The sequence below is a fragment of the Topomyia yanbarensis genome, chromosome 3 (assembly GCF_030247195.1).
Source record: "Topomyia yanbarensis strain Yona2022 chromosome 3, ASM3024719v1, whole genome shotgun sequence".
In the NCBI taxonomy this organism is placed as follows: Eukaryota; Metazoa; Arthropoda; class Insecta; order Diptera; family Culicidae; genus Topomyia; species Topomyia yanbarensis.
This window is the reverse complement of record NC_080672.1, coordinates 331,956,867-331,978,589: the sequence shown is the minus strand read 5'-3', so window position 1 is coordinate 331,978,589 and position 21,723 is coordinate 331,956,867. Positions and strand designations below refer to the sequence as shown.

General features: G+C 38.2%; 1 protein-coding gene across 1 annotated transcript in view; it reads left to right on the top strand.

The window, feature by feature from the left end:
- The first annotated feature begins 10,147 nt into the window (after window positions 1–10,147).
- LOC131692867 (gamma-1-syntrophin) overlaps window positions 10,148–21,723 on the top strand; it is a 179,140-nt gene continuing 167,564 nt past the window's right edge. Inside the window, exon 1 of the mRNA XM_058980205.1 lies at window positions 10,148–10,276. The gene's annotated coding sequence lies outside the window, so the exon portion shown is untranslated. The remainder of the gene's footprint in view (window positions 10,277–21,723) is intronic.

Below are 21,723 nucleotides of genomic sequence, written 5' to 3'. Positions count from 1 at the left end.
ATAGAAAATTCCAGAGTTCTGTAATCAATCATAATCCTCAGATTTCTTTTCAAATTGAGCTCGTTTTTGTAGAGATGTACTGTAATAAGGGTCTTTATTTAATAGGAAGCGAAGTTAAAATTGATTTAATGTCTATGAAACATAGAACTGCGCACCAAAAAATGCATAACTTTCAACATTTGCTAAAAATGTTTTTGCCTTTCTCATTCACTCTAAAATTCGTCAATCTAATCCCGACCGAGAGGGCCGAGTGTCATATGCCAATCGACTCAGATCGGAAAATGTCTGTGTGTATGTATGTGTGTGTATATGTGTATGTGGAAAATAATGTGACCTCTGTTAATCAGAGATGGCTGGATCGATTTGCACAAAGTTAGTCTAAAATGAAAGGTACAACCTTCCCATCGGCTGCAATTGATTTTTTTATTGATTGGACTTCCGGTTCCGGAGTTACGAGTTGAAGAGTGCAATCCCACAGCAAATTCACATATAATCTGAAATGAAAATTTTTCAAAATCAAATTTTTATTTTTGATGCCAAATGACTTTATAATGCATGAACCATCGAGATTTGATGTAAACTCGAAAAAAATAATGTTTGACAAAAATTGATTTTTTTGGACTTTGGTACATTTTTGCCTTTCTCATATAGAAAGGTTATGCAATCACTCTAAAAATCGTCAATGATACCGGCCCGGAGGGAGTATGCAGTGAATGGTTGCTACTTTAAAATTGAAACTAGTTTAAAATTTCGTAACAAGTTGAAAATTTTCGGCAGGACCCGGACCTCCCGGATCTTACTATGTGATACTGAAACATCGCTTGAAACCAGCGGCGATCAAGCGATGTTTCAGTATCACATAGTATCTCAAGATCGTGGCTGTCGATCCATTGTACGTATGTACAAATCGTACTGAACATGTATTATTCATTTCCACCATTGTATTGAACATAACCAGCCATGGAATCGTAGTCTGGACAAATCAGAAAAGCACAATTGCACCACTAGGTAGATTAAAACAGGTTTTTATTTTGGGAATGCGTCGAGTTGAGACGGAAACGTAATATGATTAAGATCGAGGATAACACTTTCCGAATGTAGAGAGAAATTTATGAGAAATGACGATTTCCATTCGACTCAAGCAGGTCCTGATCGAATTTGATGAGAATTTGATTTTTGTTGTATGACCAATTATATGTATAGGTCAAATGTTCAAAAACAGTAATTTAAGGTCAAGATAACATCATTTCGAAACCGCCAATTTTAGAGGTTTAGTATCTTCGATGAGTTTTACAAACGTTAAACAGCGCATCATTTGATAAAATAATTTTGGCGGTATATCGTCCAAAAAGTATTTATGGTGAATTTTCTCAGGTTAATATTCATGACTACAATAAAGTCTCAACAAATTCGTTAAAACACGAACTCTGTTACTATTTTCTGAAAAATTAATTCTGCATAATTTTAAAACTTCAAAAATTACGGTTTCGGAATTATGCCGTTTGGACAGTAAGATCGATTTTCACCAAACCCCCACCAATTGTAAAAATGGGTTTGTAAAAAAACGTAAGGGCGATACTTCAATGCTGATAGGTGGGACCGAAAAAGTAAACAATCGTCAAAGGGGCGATACTATCATTTTGTCAATTTCAATAGCAAACACATTTTAATTTAATAATTTCAAATACTTCATGAAGTTTTGGGTTTCGATCACTGAATCATGCAATCTAGGATGTAAAAAACACAATAGTTCTTAAATAGGAAATAAAACCAAGTCTGGAAATATTCACTGTTGATTTTCTTTGAATGGTGTCACTGCTAGTATCGCTTTTTTCCAGAAAAAGCGTTGATTTTTATGTCTCAGTCGCGTTGGAAATTTGAGTAAAGTATAAACTTCATTTCTATTCAAAAAAAAATTCGTTTTTTTGCCTCAGTACAATATACATGTATAGGTCAAAAATTCCCTTTAGGAAAATTCAGTTTTCCCACCAGAATGCATTGATTGAGGAATTTAGATATTTTATTAACAGAGCATTAGCAATAATTCGTTTGTATGTCTATTTTAAGGGCCATTTTTTCGCTTTCCCATTGATTTGGTTTGAGATTTATAGCGCTGATGTTGTCCTATGCTGATTTGAGCGATTCTCTATGTCCTGCCACAATCCCATGTAGTATGTGTTATCAAAAACATCGCGAAGCATCAAGTTCTAAATGTTCTCAAACGATATAATATCCGAAGAGAGTGATAAGAGTTATAAGAAATGTCTCATCACACTGTTAGGTGGATTAAAAGCGTTTTTTTTGAAAAATTTCACCAAAAAATATTCACACAGAACAATTAATTCCCTAGAACTCGCTATCGCTAGTTTTGCTGCACAAATGGCGATTTTCGAAAAATATATATTGAAAGTAGTGCATTCAAGATCTCATACGCCCTTTTTAAATATTACTCTTGAATAAAAATTGCTTGTTTAATATTGAAAAATACTTAGTCTCCCATATATATGAAACGTAAAAGGTTTCATCAGAATCAAAGATGGTCACCAATATTGACGCAATTGAATCAAACTTGATAGAATTGCTTTACAGATTACAGCAGAAAAAATCTGTCACGTTACATAAGATAAACAGTGTTTTCTAAAAATTAATAAAACTTTAAAGTTTTCACAATACAGTTTCAAAAAGTAGACTCAAAGGAGTAAGAAAAAATGCAGGTTAGACATTGTATGCATGCTGTTAATGTGGTCCACAAAACTTTTTTGAATTTTTGATTTGTCACGTTACAAGTTATTTGGTTTCCAACTTCACAACTGAAAATAAGCAATAATCCATATTCATCAAAAATTTTCAAGCAATATCATCAAATTCAAATTAGACTACGATAGAAAAATGTGGTTGCAAGTAAAAAGTTGAAAATATGGATTTTGTTTACCTTTTTATCTCATTACGGTCTTTTAGTCACTTTCAGGTCATGCAAGTAGCATCAACAAACTTTCATAAATGACAGACATGAAATTTTTTCTGCGATCACCATTAATATTTTTTAATATTAGAGGTTATATACATACGGAAAACAAACAGTTTGACGCAAAATTTGATAAAAAATAATTTCGGCTGTGGTTGCCATTTTCGGAGCCTTGATCATATACATTATACACGACATGACAACTATATGCAAGAAAAGAAATCATTATTTGAGTTCTAAAATTTTGTACAAGAAAAAACAGCCACGGTAATATTAAACTGAAAAAAGTCCCAAAAAGTCGATCTTCATAAAAAAAATTTTTTCGTGATAACATAAAATGTCGACGTTTCATGCCTTTTAAAGATGTTTGGCATCAAAAATACGAATTCGATTTCTGAAATTTCATGGGATCCCCCCATTGAAAAAAAATTTGAGTTCAGGCTTATATGGGAATTTCATATGTGGCCGGACGGTTCAGTCTATATTTCCGGACCCATATAAGCGATCCGTGCGAAATTTTATAAACATCTGTGGGGATAATATAGCTATCATTTGGGACTAAGTTTGTGAAAATCGGCCCAACCATTTCCGAGAAACTCATATGAATTTGCTAGTTTTGAAAGATGGCCACTTTTCCCGGGCACTTCCGGAACCGTCTATGTTGGTCAATGTAGTCAACGAAAGTTTGGTTGGCCGTCGGTGACCTAGAACTGCAAATTTGAGTTACTTGAGAGACATTTTAGCGAAATTTTTACCTTTTTTTGCTTTCATCGGAGTATCGGTTTGATTCACAATTTGCTATATGATCGCACGCCACAACCCGTAACTCCGGAACCGGAAGTCGGTTCGGGATAAAATTTACTAGCCATTTACGGGGACACAACATCTTTCATTTGAGACTAGTTTTGGTCGATTCGGTCAGAAAACGATGCGACTGTTATTCTGAATTTGGATACTTCCGCCGGGGCTTCCGGAACCGATGATGGTGGCCAATGTGACCAAAAAGACTTTGAATGACTGTTAGTGACCTAGTACTACAAATCGAAGCAGTTGTGGTCACATTTTGGAAAAATTTTCACCATTATACATTCATTGCAGAATTTATTAAAATCGACATTTTCTACGTGATCGTACTTATCACCCTGTAATTCCGGAACCGGAAGTCGAATCCATTAGAAATTCAATAGCAGCCTATGGGAACGTTGCACCTTTCATTTGGGACTAAGTTTGGTTCGATTCAGCCATCTCTGAGAAAAGTGAGTGAGATTGTGTTCGCGTACACACACAGACACACATACATTCACACAGACATTTGCCCAATTCGACGAACTGAATCGAATGGTATATGTCACTCGGGCCTCCGTTAAAAAGTCGGTTTTCAGAGCAATTGCAATACCTTTCTATTGAGAAAGGCAAAAATGGAATTCGAAGTGAAGATTCAAACGCACAAATAGGAGTTTTCGGACATTTTCCTTCGGTCATCTACACATTGGTAGAAAATTTGAAATTTTGTTAGTAAACGATTAAAGTTTCGCGGGTGTGCACTGAAAATGAGAAGAAAAATAAGAGTGCTTCGAAAAGAAACCTCAAGGGAACAGGGGTGATATTTTCGCACAAAATAAGAGCTACACATGGAATTCCGTCAAAAACTCGGGTTGATTGTATAGGAAAATGTTCTAGCTTTCTCAAGTAACAGTTTCATGGTACACCGGCAAGGTTAGTGTATTGAAAAACGTATTTTTACATTTACTCATGTCAGATACATAGTTGGGCAGGGAGAGGGGTGTGTGTGGCGTAGGAGCTATGTTGTGGCTCGCTTGTATATTGCTCGTAAAAATAACTAAAAAGTGCATTTCAAAATTAAGGAAATGTAAAGTACAACCAAATAGCATGGCATAATGTGAATATCGCATTGTTCTGTTGCACAGCGGCAGGTAGCTGAAACATCAATACTCTCGAGCTGTCGAAAGCATTCAACGTTCAAACTTTATCCTAATACACACCGATTACTCATCTGATAGCTTGTATTCGAGAGTAAAATGTGAAAAAGCACCGATCACTCGATGGATAAAAGCATCTCTTGAAAACGACTGTCATCTAGTGGAAACACCAAACAGCAAAGCTTTTATGTTCAACAGAAGCCTCGTCGACAGAGACATCTGCGGAAGCAAAATATGAACGGATGCTAATGCTTTATATTAGCTTTCGAACGTAGATTTCATAGTAGTGATGACACTTTTTGATCTCTGTTGTACAGCAAAATGTGTGCTTTATAGTATTTCATACATTCTGTGTGAATAAATAGTGAAGTTGTGCAGTTTTGTACCAGTTGTGATCGAATGCAATGAATGAATCTAATTAAATCCCATTCTGAAGAAAATCTAGATTAGGTCAAGGATTCGGTCGCGTTTACTTTTTCTTTCGGTTATTACGACGTTTTGTGCTAATTTTCCAATACATATCGAAAGCCAACGGTTTTTACTAGAATGTTATGCAGAGTTGAGTAGTAAATATTGAAACGGCCGAGTAGTGAACAGCAGAGAAAGGGAATTGTACTATCCAGAAGACTATAAAACCTATCAAAAATGTTAATAAAAATCCTTTTTCAATTCAATAAACCATGGAACTGTAGTAAATAGCGTACGAAGACTAAATATTTGAAATATTACTATTGAAACAAACCGCTCATTTGAAAAGCGCGCATGCTCACCATACACTATCCTAGCGCAGATAATGGTGATACCGGCTGTGTACTTTTTGACAATCTAATGAACAGATGTCATTCAATTACAGCGCACGAGCTGTCACGTTGCCAGGGGATTCTTGCTCGCGAGCTCGTGCCCTTTCTCTCTGTTTTTATTCGAATGCCAAGGCAAACAAATGCGACCCAGTCCCAGTATAGTGTTCTATGCTGGCGAAGAGAACGAAAGAGTGACGAGCGTGGGATGTTTCACGCAAAAAGCTAGAATGTGGGATCAAAACAGTACGCTCGCTGTGGTACTGTTTTGTGTAGCTGTCAGAACTGCATGGAAACCAAAAGTATGAAAAACATTGCACGATGCGTGGTTCGGAGAGCTCGACGAGAGTTGAAGACGGAGAATGTGCTCAGTTTTCCAGCTGCTAGCTATAGGTTCCGTCTTCTACCAGAGTTACAGCACAGCACACGGGGCTTGGCGTGACTAGGACGGTGATGTGCGGCTCGTAGTAACTGCACGTTGCTCTCTCTGCTCATTGGTTTTGCGTGCGTTTCACTGAACGGTCACTGAAACGCGGCGGAACGTCGGTCGCTGTTCCCACTAATCTGCTGAATATATAGAATTTTTCATAGTTTTGTGTGTAGAACCATAGAGCCGATTCTTTTAATTGACTGATCAAAGATTAGTCATCTTTCGATTGAGGCCGTCGGTTCGATAGGGTTCATTGCAACCGTGTGTGAAATAGTTCTAGTTTTCGTGAAAAAATAAGAAGCAACCGTAAGCAGGCCAAATTGAACAGCATCACAAAGTGGTTTACTGGGAAAAATCGATTCACAGTGTGGCAATTTTCAGCTGGTAAGGCCAAGTAGTTCGTTTTCGTGGTAGCAGCGGAAGGAAAATTGGGGTTTGTCCCCGTTACATCTCTTAGGGGGAAAGCATATGTATGGTTTGTCATTTCTCTGCAGCATGGTGCAGCAGCAAATCGTGAATAAGTGATCCAGTGAAGGAAAAATCGTGAGCATAGGAAAATACGTATTGTTGGGTGCGGTGTGTGGGTTATAATAATCTTGAAGAGAAATTGCCCATCCCCTCTCGGTCAAACAAGTGCTGGTCAGCTCAGTGAGAATCCAATCACGAGGAGGTGTTTCAATTGACCAACGGCTTTTAATGATAATTGGTTGCATTTTTTTGTTCGTGGTGTAATCAAAGTACCTAGCTTACCTTGGAAGTTCGCCGATCGAATCAATTCGTAGACCGGCGGCGAGAAGTACTGCGGTGATGCTGTGCGAATCAATTCGCGGATAGTTTGAATTGGTACGTAGCGACAAAATAAAAAGAAAAAAGATGGGTGGGTAATGTCTGCGACATAACCGGAGAGATGTAGAATACATAAGGAACACGTTCTTCAAATATGTTGATACTCATTAGGATTTTTGGACAAAAGCTGATTTGGGCGAGGAATATTTCAAATTATTCTTTACAAAAATGATGGTGGTCCTGAAAAGGACCGGTTTTGTTGGCGTTGTTGGCCTTGGTGAGGGAGATGGCTAACGATGAAATTAATTGTTAGCATGAGGAAGTCGCGTAGTACTGGCCAATGGAAGAACAGATAATAATTGATTCCTGAAAATCAATTTTTCTTTATTCATGTAAATTATACATACTTACAAATCTAACAGAAGATTCCTGATCATATTTCTGAATCATTAGCGTGAACATTGTGTAATTTGGTTAAGTACAATGAAAGTTACAAACTTTCCAAACTCGACCTTCTGTTCCTTCAGAAATATTGAAATGGGGTGTTAGTCGTGGTCACAATAAAAAAAGATGGGTGGGTAATGTCTGTCACATAACTGGAGCGTCGTGATTTCAATTCGAGACGTTAATTTAAATCTAATAATATTCAACAGAATCACGTTTGAATGGGAAATTTTCAAATAATTCTCTATGGTAATAATGGTGGTTCTGAAAAGAACCTTTGGTATCGGCGTTGGTGTTGATGGTGATGCGCTGGATCATTGGATATTTTTGGCATGATAGTTACGTGCCTGGCGAACTGTTTTGTAGCCTCGAACAAAACGACAAGACTGGCTTCTTCGGGTACCATTACGGCTGAACTTTATAAGCTTAGCTCGACTTTGAAATCCTGCACAATCTCACGAATCAGACACTGGTAGGGCTATTTTGTTTGCTACTAGCACGGAGCTGCACAAAAATATCATTTAATGCAGTTAGTTCACGGGGGCTGCCAAAAAGCTTGAATAGAAGCATGCGACTTCAACGTTTCTCTTAAACACATGCAACAACACATTCGTTTTGGTAATACTGATAATAACAGTAGAAAGGAATGGAAAAGCAGTGCACGAAACGAGCGAGAGGATAATTTAAATTTTTGTTCCGTGTGCAAGCTACTTCTTTCCACCCAACGTATTATGTTGCTTGTTGAAAATTTGCTACGCACCTTAAAATGAAAGTTTCAGTTTAACTCTCACTAGAACACAATTGATTGGTCCTGAAAAGAACCGTTGCTTTTATTGTAATTTACGCCCACTCCCACAAACCGACCAAGTAGGCATCACTGGCTTCATTACGGCTGAGTTTTGTAAGCGTAGCTCGACTTTGAAGTAATACACAACCTTACGAACCAGACGCTGGAATGTTAGCCAGCGGATTAGTTGCTCCGTTGCCCTTTAGTTGGGGCGAAATACTAGCATGGCGACAGTTCCTGATCGGTAGTTGGTTGCGATGGGCCACCAGTAGCTGGGGCACTTTTGCGGACCGTCATCATCGCCAATTGCTTTCCTCCGGTGGACTGGCTGCTTGCTAGTGCTTGAACGAATACGAATGATGAGAAAAACCGACCGACCAATATTCATATATGAAAACACGAGAAAGCACTACTATCGCTCTCCCGCTCGTTTTCGTGCCATTCCTGTGCTTTTCCTTTCCGTTCGGCTACCAATACTAGCATAACCAAAACGAATATTCTGTCTTTCCATCGCCTTCAATCTAGTGGCCAGTGCTAGCAAACTTGCATGTTCAGTTTTTCAATAACAACATTCCAACAATATTTTCAAAGAATGTTGCAGATTTGAAAAGAAGGAAGGAGAAGATTTTCACAAATTTAAAATCTTTCGTGTTATTTGTTAGCGCTGATAAAGGCTATTTAGTTTGCTACTAGCAAGGAGCTGCACAAACAAATCGATTTATGCAGTTAATCAACGGAGGCTGCCAAAAAGTTCGAATAAAAGCATGCGACTAGTGTACTTTGCACGTTCTATATTTTATAAATACTAGAGAGGATCAATAAAATAATTCAAATTGTTATAGCGACATGCAATTGTGGCAACACTGGTCATGAGATGGTGGGGGAACACGCACATTCGTTTTAGTTATGATGGTAGTAGCAGCAGAAAGGAATGGAAAAGCAGTGCACGAAAACGAGCGAGAGAGGATAATTTAAATTCTCTTTCTTTCTTTCCACACATCGTATTTCTTATATTGCTTTCTGAAAATTATTTGTTATACACCATAAAATGTAAATTTCAGTTTAACTCTTATTAGAACACAATTAATTGGTCCTGTAAAGAACCGTTTATTGTTTTATTGCGGGAGCATAATTCAGACGCACTCCCCGCGGACACGGTGAGCTAGAAAGCACTATTTTGCATTCTCGAACAAACCGACCAAGTAGGCATCGTTGGCTTCTCGGGGCATCATTACGACTGAGCTTTGTAAGCGTAGCTCGACTTTGCAGTCCTGCACAATCTCACGACCCAGACGCTGGAACGATAGCCTACTCTGTTGCCCTTTAGTTGGGGCGAAATTCTTGCAGGGCGACAGTGCCGATGAGTCACCAGTAGCTGGGGCACTTTTTCCGCCGTCGTCATCGCCAACTGCTTTTCTTCGGTGGACTGGCTGCTTGCTAGTGCTTGAACGAATACGAATGATGAGAAAAACCGACCGACAGATATTTATATAATCGCGCTAATATGCACTACTATCGCTTTCTCGCTCGTTCTCGTGCCGTGCATGAGCCTTTCCTTTCCGTCCGGCTTCTAATGGCCTAACCAAAGGAATATGCCGTCTTTCCCCCACCAAGTGCTCTCGTCAAGCAACCCAATGCGAATAACCATACGAACAAACATGTAGTGGACCTATATATAAACTTTTCATTATTTTATTGTTCGGTTGGTCTACCATAACGACGGCTCTGTGCGGGATGGGCTGAAAATTTTCACTTTTCCGAGTCGTTTTCGAAAGATTTTTCAAAACACATTTTTTTTGTTATTAGTACATGTTATACATACTTCAAATTTTAATACAGCATAGAGGAACATATTTGCAACAAATTGGCCTAAAAATCAAATCATTCTGTTAAGTATGATAAAAGTTATTAACGTTCAAAATCTGACGCGGCGCCGCAGCCGATATTTTGAAACGGGACCCCTATATTGAAACCTTAAATGTATTCTACATTAAAAAAACGATAAAGCAGACCCATCAAATCGGAAGGTTGTCTGCATTCAACCAATCTCTGTGCTACAGACGACGGTGAAACCGCTCAAATCTGGCGGCGTGGAGGGCGGACGTTTAGCAATTGTGTACCTTCAAGGTAAGCGGCGTTTCATGTTTTTTTTCGTTGTTGCTATCAGCGTGCATCCCATAGCAGGTAACACATGTTGGAGCCTGCGAATTGCTGTTCTAGTTGTTGTATAGGGGGGACAAATTGATGCCAGTGATGCCGAATTAGGAACGAGTTCTCTTTTTGGAAATCTCTTCTTTATGGTTTATGGTACATTGCTAGTGATACGAAGGGTATAACCTTTCCTCGAACGATTCATTCTGGGGAGGATATGCGAATTTGCATGCACGTCTCTGTAATTGATAATTCATTCCAAATATGTACAGTTAAGGTTACTGTGCCCTAATTCATCTTAGCACCTCTATTTATCCCATTTATTTGAACACATTAGTGTGAGTAGTATCTGCTCTCTGTATTCAACGCATTAGCTCAAATGGAAGGACGAATAACGGTGCGTTGTACTCGACTTTTCGCTTCACTCAAACGCGAATATTTGACATGTTCCAGGCCAGATTTTTTATAATACTGCTTCTTAGAAAATATGCAAAGATTTTGAAACCTATTTAAGAGCAATCTAATCACTGGAAGCAGTTATCAGCGAAAAAAGTGTAACATCCTGACTAATGAGATGAATAAGGGCTCGTCTACCCTACTTCCAGTTTCTATATTTTCAACAATTCAACATCTTACATCACCCCACAGTCAAACCATCGTAATTCGCCAAAAACCGGTTAAGTTAAACGTCGCAGAAAATTATTTCAGTCACTAATGGTACAACTAAATTCTGAAAAGGAACAAGAGACGTAAATTATCAAATCCCAAAGATTAACATTGCTTCTCATTTGCGTGAAAATCTTGCCCCAGTCAGAGCAAATTAGCCTCAAGGTCTTTTCGGAGTAATTATTTCGATAACCGCATTGCGTGATACAAGCGCAGACTAGACTACATTTAAGCTTTTTTCTGCTGTATCTCGTTAGTGATTCGACCGCGGAACAATGATCATCATTGTGTTTTCGGAGAACAATTTGTTATTCATATTATGAAATAAAAAATCTCCACCACAAATAAAATTTTAGATTGGAGAAGAACGGGGAAACCGGGTGTAGAATACACGAGGGATTTTCGAACCCCCTCCCGAGTGCACACAGAAAAAAATATTTCGCAATTTTAAGTTTATTTTCATGTAACTATTTGGAGCATGAATAAAAATGTAAAATTAAGTTCCATCACAAAAACACACGACTTGTCGTGCTTTCTTCAACGAATATTATTATAATTTTACACGTGGATTGAAAATTACAGTTTCATCAAATGGGAAATCAATGCACTTCAATGTATTTTTATTCGAATATTGCTATAGAATGAATGACATGTAATATTACACGAATGAAAGTGTAAAATTCCCTCCCCGTGGTTTAGGGGTTTGACGGTATTGCAAACATCATCAAGCATCGATTGCTTTAAAATGGGTATTGCATTACGCCTCGATAGTGGTGCATCGAGAAGACCGAGAGGGCGTATGTGCCTTTTTTGTTATATGTTGCTTCATACTCTGCACCTGCGCATACCAACGCTAAACCACTGGTCTATGCGCGGTGTCGTGGCCGACTGGCGGATCGACATAGATTGACTTTCGCTGTGTGCCGTGTTTGCAAATATTGTTCTATTGGTGGTATTCGTGGACGGGACTCACGGAGGCAGTCATTGTGTCCTCATTTATCGGTTGACTTCGTTATTGTGCATACACCAATTAAATTAATTTAATAAACTAGAATAAGTAGAAAACTATTAGTTGTAACTTTGTGATAATCGTAGTTTTTCGTACTAGTGTACAACTGTTATGTGCTAGTCGTATGTCAATCTATGTATATATTCGTCTGAGTATTTGTGACAGTTGGGTCAGGGAATGGATGCAGAACTGACGTATATGATAGAATAGTGGCTAATACTTCTGGTGATCAAACTGAGCATTTAATTCTATTCATTCGGAAAAATCGGGTTGGATAAATTAGGGTAAAATTAATTTACCGACGCACGCGAGTCATCCATTCCCGGCTAGCATAGCATGATGAAAGTCTAACAGCATGCAATTGTCGTTAATGATAAATATACAACATTTGCTTCATTTAGACGAGTTTGATTGCATGTTACATATGTTTTTCTATTCTACTTCATTAGTCTGTTTCTTTTGTACATCTATTAGTTTGATTTTCCATTATTTATGTATACCAAAATAGTATTGTTCAATTTATACACTTCTAGTCAAGCTCTTTGCATCTTTTTTTCTTTATTCGGCATGTTATGATTCCTTTTATTAGTATATCTCTACTATACGCTATCTATACTCATATAGGTACAAACGCTCGTGGCCTTCGCGATAACACAAACCTAGCCACAAACGCGACCATGCAATTGCAATAATCCACATATACTTACGCCCGCGATTACGCCTACATGAAAACACCCCGTGGCATCTTTAAACTTCCAAACGCGGTCTCAAACATTAACTCACCACTCGCGCGATCATGAAACGGTCACGTCCGAAAGTTTTACCAGCCTGGACTAATGCCTTCAGTTGAACCAATCAAATAGTGACGCTCATATTCACTAAACAACACGTTCCATGGTGACATGACCTGGAACTCAAGTGATATGGGGAAACGGACTACCATCTGTACCATACACTAAAAATTAAGCTTCAGATTCACGGTCCGCGCGCGATCAAGCAAAAATACACACTAAGTCATTATAAAATCGAAGTTATACACGCGAAGTCACATACACGTGACAAACACGTTAATATACAAATGCTTGAGCCCTTCGCGATCATCCCCGGCATCTACAGCCGCGATCTAGTAAACATGATGGTATCACAGTGATAAAGTGAATGTCTCAGCTCCTATAAATTTTCAAACGCGGTCTCAAGCGTGAACCTAAAAACTCCCGCACTCGCACGATCATGAATCGATCACTTCCGTTGTTGTTTCTATCCTTGATATCAGCAGACTAGGTCCACGCCTTCAATTGGATCAATTAAAAAAAGAAAGCTCTCATATCCTTTGGACACCACGTTACATGACGACATGACGAGGACTCTAGTGATATGGGGTAACTTACTCCCTGTCAGAATGTGAATTGTACACCAAAAACTAACTATCAGAATGAAGGTCCGCGTGACCAGTGATGGCATTTCACCCTAGTGATGCACTAGCGCGCAAGTGTGATGCCTACACAGAGGATACAATATCACACACCACAGAAAAAAACAGAACGCTCTTTCTTTCGGAGCTGTATTGACCGATTTCAAGTGTGCGCTGGCGTTGGGGTAGTTGGGTGCGAGATAACCGTGCTCTCTTGCTCTTGAAATTCTCTGTGGCGCGCTCAGATAAATTCACCACCGCGCGCGCCCCAGTGTCGCTGCGGTGTATTCACTGGCGTGTGATCTGGTTTGTTTTCGTCTGGCAAGCGGCAGACGAATTGATTTGATTTGCACTGGTGGCTTATTTCAAGCTTATATGATTTTCTACTGAAGATTTGATGCAAGTTGCTTGGTAAAGCTTACGAGCTTATAGAGTATTGTTACACTACCTGCAAAACTAAAAGTACTCGGTCCTCGGAGCAAGCTGGGAAAACTTTTTACGTATCATCGTATAGAGAGTTTTATAATGATCAGAGGCATCTGATATGCAAACTTAACTTAATCCTACAAGTTTAAAACGAAATTTTAGATTTCGTCCACATATTCAGTAAAATTAGGTATACGCTTGTGGCGATAATTAATTTACAGACAACATCAGCGTACACGATTTGTTCATTGGTGTATTATTTTGCGTGGAAATCGTTTAAACAGCAGGTGAAAGTTTCAAGAGCATGGGGGGCGGGAAGGGCTTTCTGCGCGTTAATGAGGAAATGAATGGCTCAGTTTCGGGTTCAAGAAAACTAGTGTTCACGCCTATTTAAAATGAGCAAGAATCTTATGTTTCATAAAAGGGTGTTATAAAATGGGTCAGCAGGAACAATGTTTATTATGATATACGTATTCTAGATTTTTGCGTCAGTTAATATTTTAGACCGTAATTATAATGCATGGACGCATTGCACGCAATATCAACAGCAAAACAAAGTATTAGTTAGGTAGTATCTGTAGGAATCTCTGTCAATCTCTATGAAATTTTCGTATTTTCAAGTAACAAGTAAGGTGTTTCCTCAAATTTAAACAAGCGATTTTTGTGTGATAAATTATTCCTCATTATAACTTTCTTGAATGAGGTATTTTATCAAAAAGGACTAGGAACTAGGAACAATGAAAAGTTCCAATTGCAATCTTGGAAATTTGCTCAAAAAACAGTTGAAAAAAAAATTGCTTTGATTTTTAGTTCCTTGCACGTATAATTGAGCTAATGTATTTATAGTTGCATGTCCCATAGAAGCCGCATTTTTTAAAAAAGCTTTATTATCACAAAAACTATTTAGTACATAGAATTCTGCTCAGTATATAATCAGTTTTCACAACCAATCTTGCACCCTTATACTCTACTATTAACAAATATATAATAATATCAAGAAATGCTTGAAATGTTTTTCAAAAAGAAACTTTTTGCTCCATCGAACTTCGCGTATTTTATTGTGTAACTCGTTCAAATTTCCATTTCCGTAATTTCTCACACAGTATGCCATCGTTTCAACTGTCAACCACAATGCTGCTTTGTATTTAAAATTATTCTCTGCTATACTTGTCGATAATATAGTTTCTGTATCATCGATAATGATTTTCAAATTTTTTCGTATTGTGTTATTCAACCATTCCCATATCACCGACGAGGCAACGCATTCTTTTAAACGGTGTTTAATGGTATCCACAAACCACAGAATTCGCAGTAGGGCGAATCTAAACCTCTAATGCCATGTTTATACATTTTAGATTTGTTTGGAATAATATCTCTGAGTATCATGAAAAAAATCGATTTTCCTGGTGACGATAGAAAATTGCTATTGTTATTTTCCAATAATGTTTCCCACAGTCAATTTGGATTAGCGATTTGCTTTTTGGTGGTAATATTTTTTTATCAAGTAAATGATCGTATATTTGTTTGCTTGTTTCTAATTTATCATTAATCTTACATTCTTCTACTATCTTTAACCATTCACGCGCATTTCTGGTTATATTTGTATTGCTCTGTAATCTGTTGTGTTAACATGAATAAGTCTATATCTACTGTGGAATTCATTCGCGAAAAAACAATATTTTTGATAAAAAGCGATTTACATTTGTTTTCAATATCAACCAGAGCTAGGCCACTTTTTGGCACTGGGAGGTATAATTCTTGACGGTCAACTTTATAGAAACATCCCTTCCATAAACAATTTCCGCAAATTTTCCTTAGTGAAGCCACGTGTTTATTTTCTGGTGGAATGATTTGAACTATGTACCATAATTTTGAAAGGATGAATGTATTCAAGATCCATACCTTTTGAAATAGATTCAGTTTTCTGTATTGCTGAAAAATTAAATTTGTTTGGATAGTCTGATCAATTTCGGCATAATTTTGTACGACTATTTTTTCATAATTTTGTTGAAATTTAACACCTAGTATTTTAATTTCGTCACTTTCCTTAATCAATTGTGGTCCAATTGCACAATTGTTTAATCTAAGAAAATAAGACTCTTTCAAGTTTAGTTTGATTTTTGAGTATAAACTGTAATAATTAATCAGTTCTAGTGTAACATTAAATTCATGATTATTTCTAAGGAAAACATTGATATCATCCGGGTATGCTATAATTTTTATGAATTGCTGATCTATTAATACACCACTGATATCTTGATCAATAAGTCCTAAGAGTGGTTCGATGTACAGTGTAAATAGGGCCATGCTCAACGGACAACCTTGGCGCACTGAGCAAGAAATTGCAAACGGAGATGTTAAAAAGCCGTTATATAGAATTCTTGATGTTGCATTTTTGTATAGTTTATAAATACAGCTGATGAATAACTGCGGGAATTGAAATTTATTTGAAATCGTCACAAAAAATCAATATGCACCCTGCCGAATGCCTTTTCCAGATCCAAACTAAGTACTGCTCCTTTGAACTTTTGGTTTTTGTTTGCTGTGATAATAACATATCGCAGTAGTCGCAAATTATTGATGCACGAACTGTCTGAAATACAAGCAGATTGTGCAAATCCAACTATCTTAGATAAAATCGGTTGAAAACGATTCCATAAAATTTTTGTGAAGATTTTTTAATCGGTATGTAACATACTGATTGGTCGTTTGTTCAATAAATCAAACCTGTCCCTCTTCTTAGGTATTAACGTGATAATGCCAGAAGTGAACAATGCTGGTACTCCCCACGTATCAAATATCCATTAAATAAATTTAGCAATTCATTCTTGATTAAATCGAAGAATTTAAGATAGAATTCATAACTTATACCATCGGGCCCTGGAGAACTTTTTTTTGATGCTGATTTTATAGCAAATTCTAGTTCATTCATCTCTATGGGTTTTATCAATGCATTTGCGTCTATTTCGTTTATTTTTTTGTTTATTACCTTCAGTAGTACTATGTCCCGTAACTTTTGATCCAGAGCCATAAACCAAAGCTTTTTAAACTCCTTAGAACGACAGCAAGCGACGCACGTAAGATTTTTTCTATGTCTTGATTTTTCGCGAAATGGCACACTTTTTAGTCGAAAAACGCTGAAAATGTGTTAAAAATTGCTTATTAAAAATTATGCAATGAAAAAATTAAATCCCACGTACGTCGCTGGCGAAAGTAATCTTGAACGTACTGTAAAAAATTTGGGCTGATCATAAATCTTTTTTTTCGAGATATACATAAGAGACGTGGCGGAAAATTTGAATATTTATTTATTGTTTTCTCGATTCATTTTTTGGAATATCATTTTCAAAATCCTAAAGCACATTTTAAACCAATAAATAAAAATTCAATGTTTTGAAAAATCTACAGTACTGTAACCCCTTAAGAGCACTGTACCGGACAAATAGAAGCGCTTCTAAACTGGCGCGTCATTATTTTTAATAACAATGTGAATCCTCGTGAAATTTACCTGGCTTTATATGGACATTATAAACGTATGCGTTAGAAACAATTATTTTATTGTGGTCTGAATTTAATTTACTCCGTACATATACATGATTCTTTAGTTAAACTTGAGCTTGTAAGTAGGGGGCTTAAAATGATCTGCACTTTTCTTCAAGATTATAAAACTAGCATGAGCACTAGTCATATGTTGTACCTGCGATTACAGATACAGCAGGCCCAAGAAATAATCATCTAGCTGTATTTTTAGAAATAAGCCAGTTTAACATGTGTAAAGTAAATGAAGGGTCAAATCAGATAACAAGTACTTTTTGGACCCACTGTAAGTAAACCATAAATAAAAATAGGTTCAATCCTCGACCAAGCAAGATTCTTAGTTTCAATGGGATTGTCGCACTAACCCTTCAATTATCACGTATGATAATAATCGAAAACGCGTGTAATACCAGGACATTACTTGTAATGGATCACTTTACTTGTTGGCGTCGCCAAATTCGCAATCAAAATAAGTAAAATACTTCAAGTTTCCCAGGACAGTGTAACAACACTCTACAAACTCGTAAGCTTTACCAAGCAACTTGTATCAAATCTTCAGTAGAAAATCATATAAACTTGAAATAATCCACCAGTGCAAATCAAATCAATCGCTCTGCCGCTTGCCAGATGAAAATAAACCAGATCACACGCCAGTGAATACACCGCAGCGACACTGGGGCGCGCGCGGTGGTGAAATTATCTGAGCGCGCCACAGAGAATTTCAAGAGCTCTTCTCCACACTCTAGATCGTTCCAGTGTTGGGTGTATGAAAATTTACCTCTGATATCAGCATGCGCTCACACATATCAAATACGGTGGTGTATATGAACGAAAGAGAAGCGCTCTCGTTTCGCTTGGCAGAGTGTGGGGAGCAATTTCAATTTCTCTTTACTGCACAGAGGATAGGGACATCACTGCGCGTGACCATCCAAGAACGCACGCGTTTATAGGAAATGCCACACGGTTACAAAATCCAGTCTTGTACACGCGAAGTCACATGAACGCGAGCACACGTGACAAACACGTTAACGTACGAACGCTTAAGCCCTTCGCGATTAACAACGCACACCTACGTTCGCGATCGCGCAAACTTAATAACACCCCGGTAATAAGGAGAACGTTTTAGCACTCACGAAGTTTCAAACGGTGTCTCAAACACGAACCTACAAACGTCCGTTTTCGCGCGCTCATGAATCGGTCACGTCCGGAAACCATTACTCTCTGTCCTAATAACTTAGGTCCATACATTCAGTAGGACCAAAAAAAAATAAAGCACATATCCACTAGACAACACGTTCCATGGCGACATCACCGGGCACTCTAGTGATATGGAAGATCTCACACTCTTTTAGCATCTTAGCAGTACACCAAAAAATAAAGTATTAGACTCACGGTCCGCGCACGATTATCCAAGAACACACGCAAATATGCGAAAGGCACACGGTTATAAAATAGAATTTATACACGCGAAGTTACATACACGTTAGCACACGCGACATACAAACGTACACGCGATCGAACACGTTAACTACAAATGCTCGATCTCTTCGAGATGATACACCCGATCGCGAGTCCCTACGCCCGCACATACCTGAACCGTACAATGAATATCACATTCAGAATCACGGCCCGCTACAATTGGCCTAATGCAGTGTTTTAATGGGCGACATTACCTGTCTCGTCTGCAAATTGTAGTATGTGATTCTGACGGGGAGCCCTTCCGAGAACCTAGCTCTACAGCTCCAGTAGGACAACTCTCGAAAAAAAAACGAATGAATGACATGTAATATTACACGAATGAAAGTGTAAAATTGTTCGCTTTTTTATTCATTTCGTTTATTTGATAGGCACAAATGCGTTAGCTTGACGGTGCCAAATTCTTTTGTTTTTACATTTTGGATATTTTAAAACTAGGAGGTCACAATGGTGAAATTTTTTTTTATGAAAGAGAAAAAATTTACTGCTATCTTAAGACTAGAAATAAGATTCTAGATACAAGAGAGGGGGCAAAAAAATTTTTTTTATGAAAAATTTTAAAACAAGGAATTCAATAGTAATAGTTTTTAGGAAATATTTACAGTTATCTTAAAACTAACAATATAGTTTGGTACACAAAAGGGGGAACAAATATTTATGAAAAATGTCACCGGTGTTTTAAAACTAGGGATACAATTCTATTTACAAGATGGGGGACAATAGTTTTAACAAAGAGGTAAAATTACAAATATCTTAAAAGTAGGAATACGGAATACAAATTTGATTTTTTATCGGAGACTTATGCTTGGTCAAGATATTCAGAGGAGGGATTATTTCCAAAATCGGTGTAGAAGCAGTTGTATCAAGGACAGGGGAGAGAATGCGTAGGTGGTGACCGGAAGAGAAGAGCAAAACTTGCAACTTTCGGACAAACGGGAGATCAGCAAAACCAATTAGCGCCTCAGTCTAGTAGGTCGGATTGGCGAATGGTATTCTTCGGACCCGCGGGGAATCCTTCAAAAGTCATCGGACCTCGAGTCGCTCTCGGTTCAGTTTCCGTAGTGGTAAGCGCGACGGCGGTTACATAGTGGCAGTCTGGAGCTGATCAGTTCCACACGGCAGGAAGAAACTTCTAAAAACGAGAAATAAAAAGAGAGGGGCTAAATTGGGATATTTATCGTTTTTATGAAAGTATAAATAAGGGACATATAGGGGAAATCACGATTTGCCAGTTACAAAATCCAGTCTTGTACACGCGAAGTCACATGAACGCGAGCACACGTGACAAACACGTTAACGTACGAACGCTTAAGCCCTTCGCGATTAACAACGCACACCTACGTTCGCGATCGCGCAAACTTAATAACACCCCGGTAATAAGGAGAACGTTTTAGCACTCACGAAGTTTCAAACGGTGTCTCAAACACGAACCTACAAACGTCCGTTTTCGCGCGCTCATGAATCGGTCACGTCCGGAAACCATTACTCTCTGTCCTAATAACTTAGGTCCATACATTCAGTAGGACCAAAAAAAATAAAGCACATATCCACTAGACAACACGTTCCATGGCGACATCACCGGGCACTCTAGTGATATGGAAGATCTCACACTCTTTTAGCATCTTAGCAGTACACCAAAAAATAAAGTATTAGTTCCACACGGCAGGAAGAAACTTCTAAAAACGAGAAATAAAAAGAGAGGGGCTAAATTGGGATATTTATCGTTTTTATGAAAGTATAAATAAGGGACATATAGGGGAAATCACGATTTGCCAGTATATCTCGGACTGGGACATTGGGTGGTCTACCTCGGGCCCGAAGGGAATCCTTTAACTGAGACCTGGCGCACAGACTACTCTCCGCAAGCCCAATACGCCGCAAATGCGCATCTAAGGTGTAGTGGTTGGACATAAGTCGGGACATTACACGAATATAATCCCGACCCACATCCATCCCCCTGAACCAAGACTTCGTTGATACCTTTGGGATAATGGAATGTATCCATCGTCCAAGTTCACCATTGCTCCACGAGGTTTGCCAGCTGTTGAGTGTCCTCTGACGACAAATACTAAAAAATTCGTTGAAGCAGATTGGTCTTTCGTATATGTCACCATTTAATGCGCCCACCTTTGCTAATGAGTCGGCCTTTTCATTGCCCGGGATAGAGCAATGAGAGGGGACCCAAACAAAGGTAATCTGGTAAGATTTTTCAGATAACGTACACAAGGACTCCCGTATCTTCCCCAGGGAAAAATGGGAATTGCTTTTTGGGCTTCATCGAACGAAGAGCCTCGATAGAGCTGAGGCTGTCCGAAATGATGAAGTAGTGATCTGTGGGCAGAGTGTCGATGATCCCAAGGGTGTACTGAATTGCAGCTAACTCTGCGAAGTAAACTGAAACGGAATCATTGAGCTTGAATGAAGCGGTGATAGTATTGTTGAAGATACCGAAGCCAGTGGACCCATCGAGATTTGATCCGTCCGTGTAGAACATTTTGTCCCAGTCGACTTCTCGGAATTTATTATAAAATATATTGTGGATCACTTGCGGGCGCATATGGTCCGGGATTCCACGAATCTCTTCCTTCATGGATTTGTCGAAGAATACAGTAGAATTGTATGCTGATGCTCCAATCGGGTGCATTGATTTTAATGTAATTTTCAATTTTTTGAATGAAGCTTTGTTTGTTTACATTCGTGTTGATTTACATGTCGCTTAAATTTCAATATTTTTTGGTGTATAATATTTCGTCGATAATTTTTGAATCTTCTCGAAAACAACTTTGCTTTTGCCAAGACCCCCCGCTGCGTATACTGAAAAAATCTACATTAAAAATGTCTCACTTCACTATCTGTAAAGTTTGCAAGCTTATAACTCCGCTATTACTAGCTCGATTT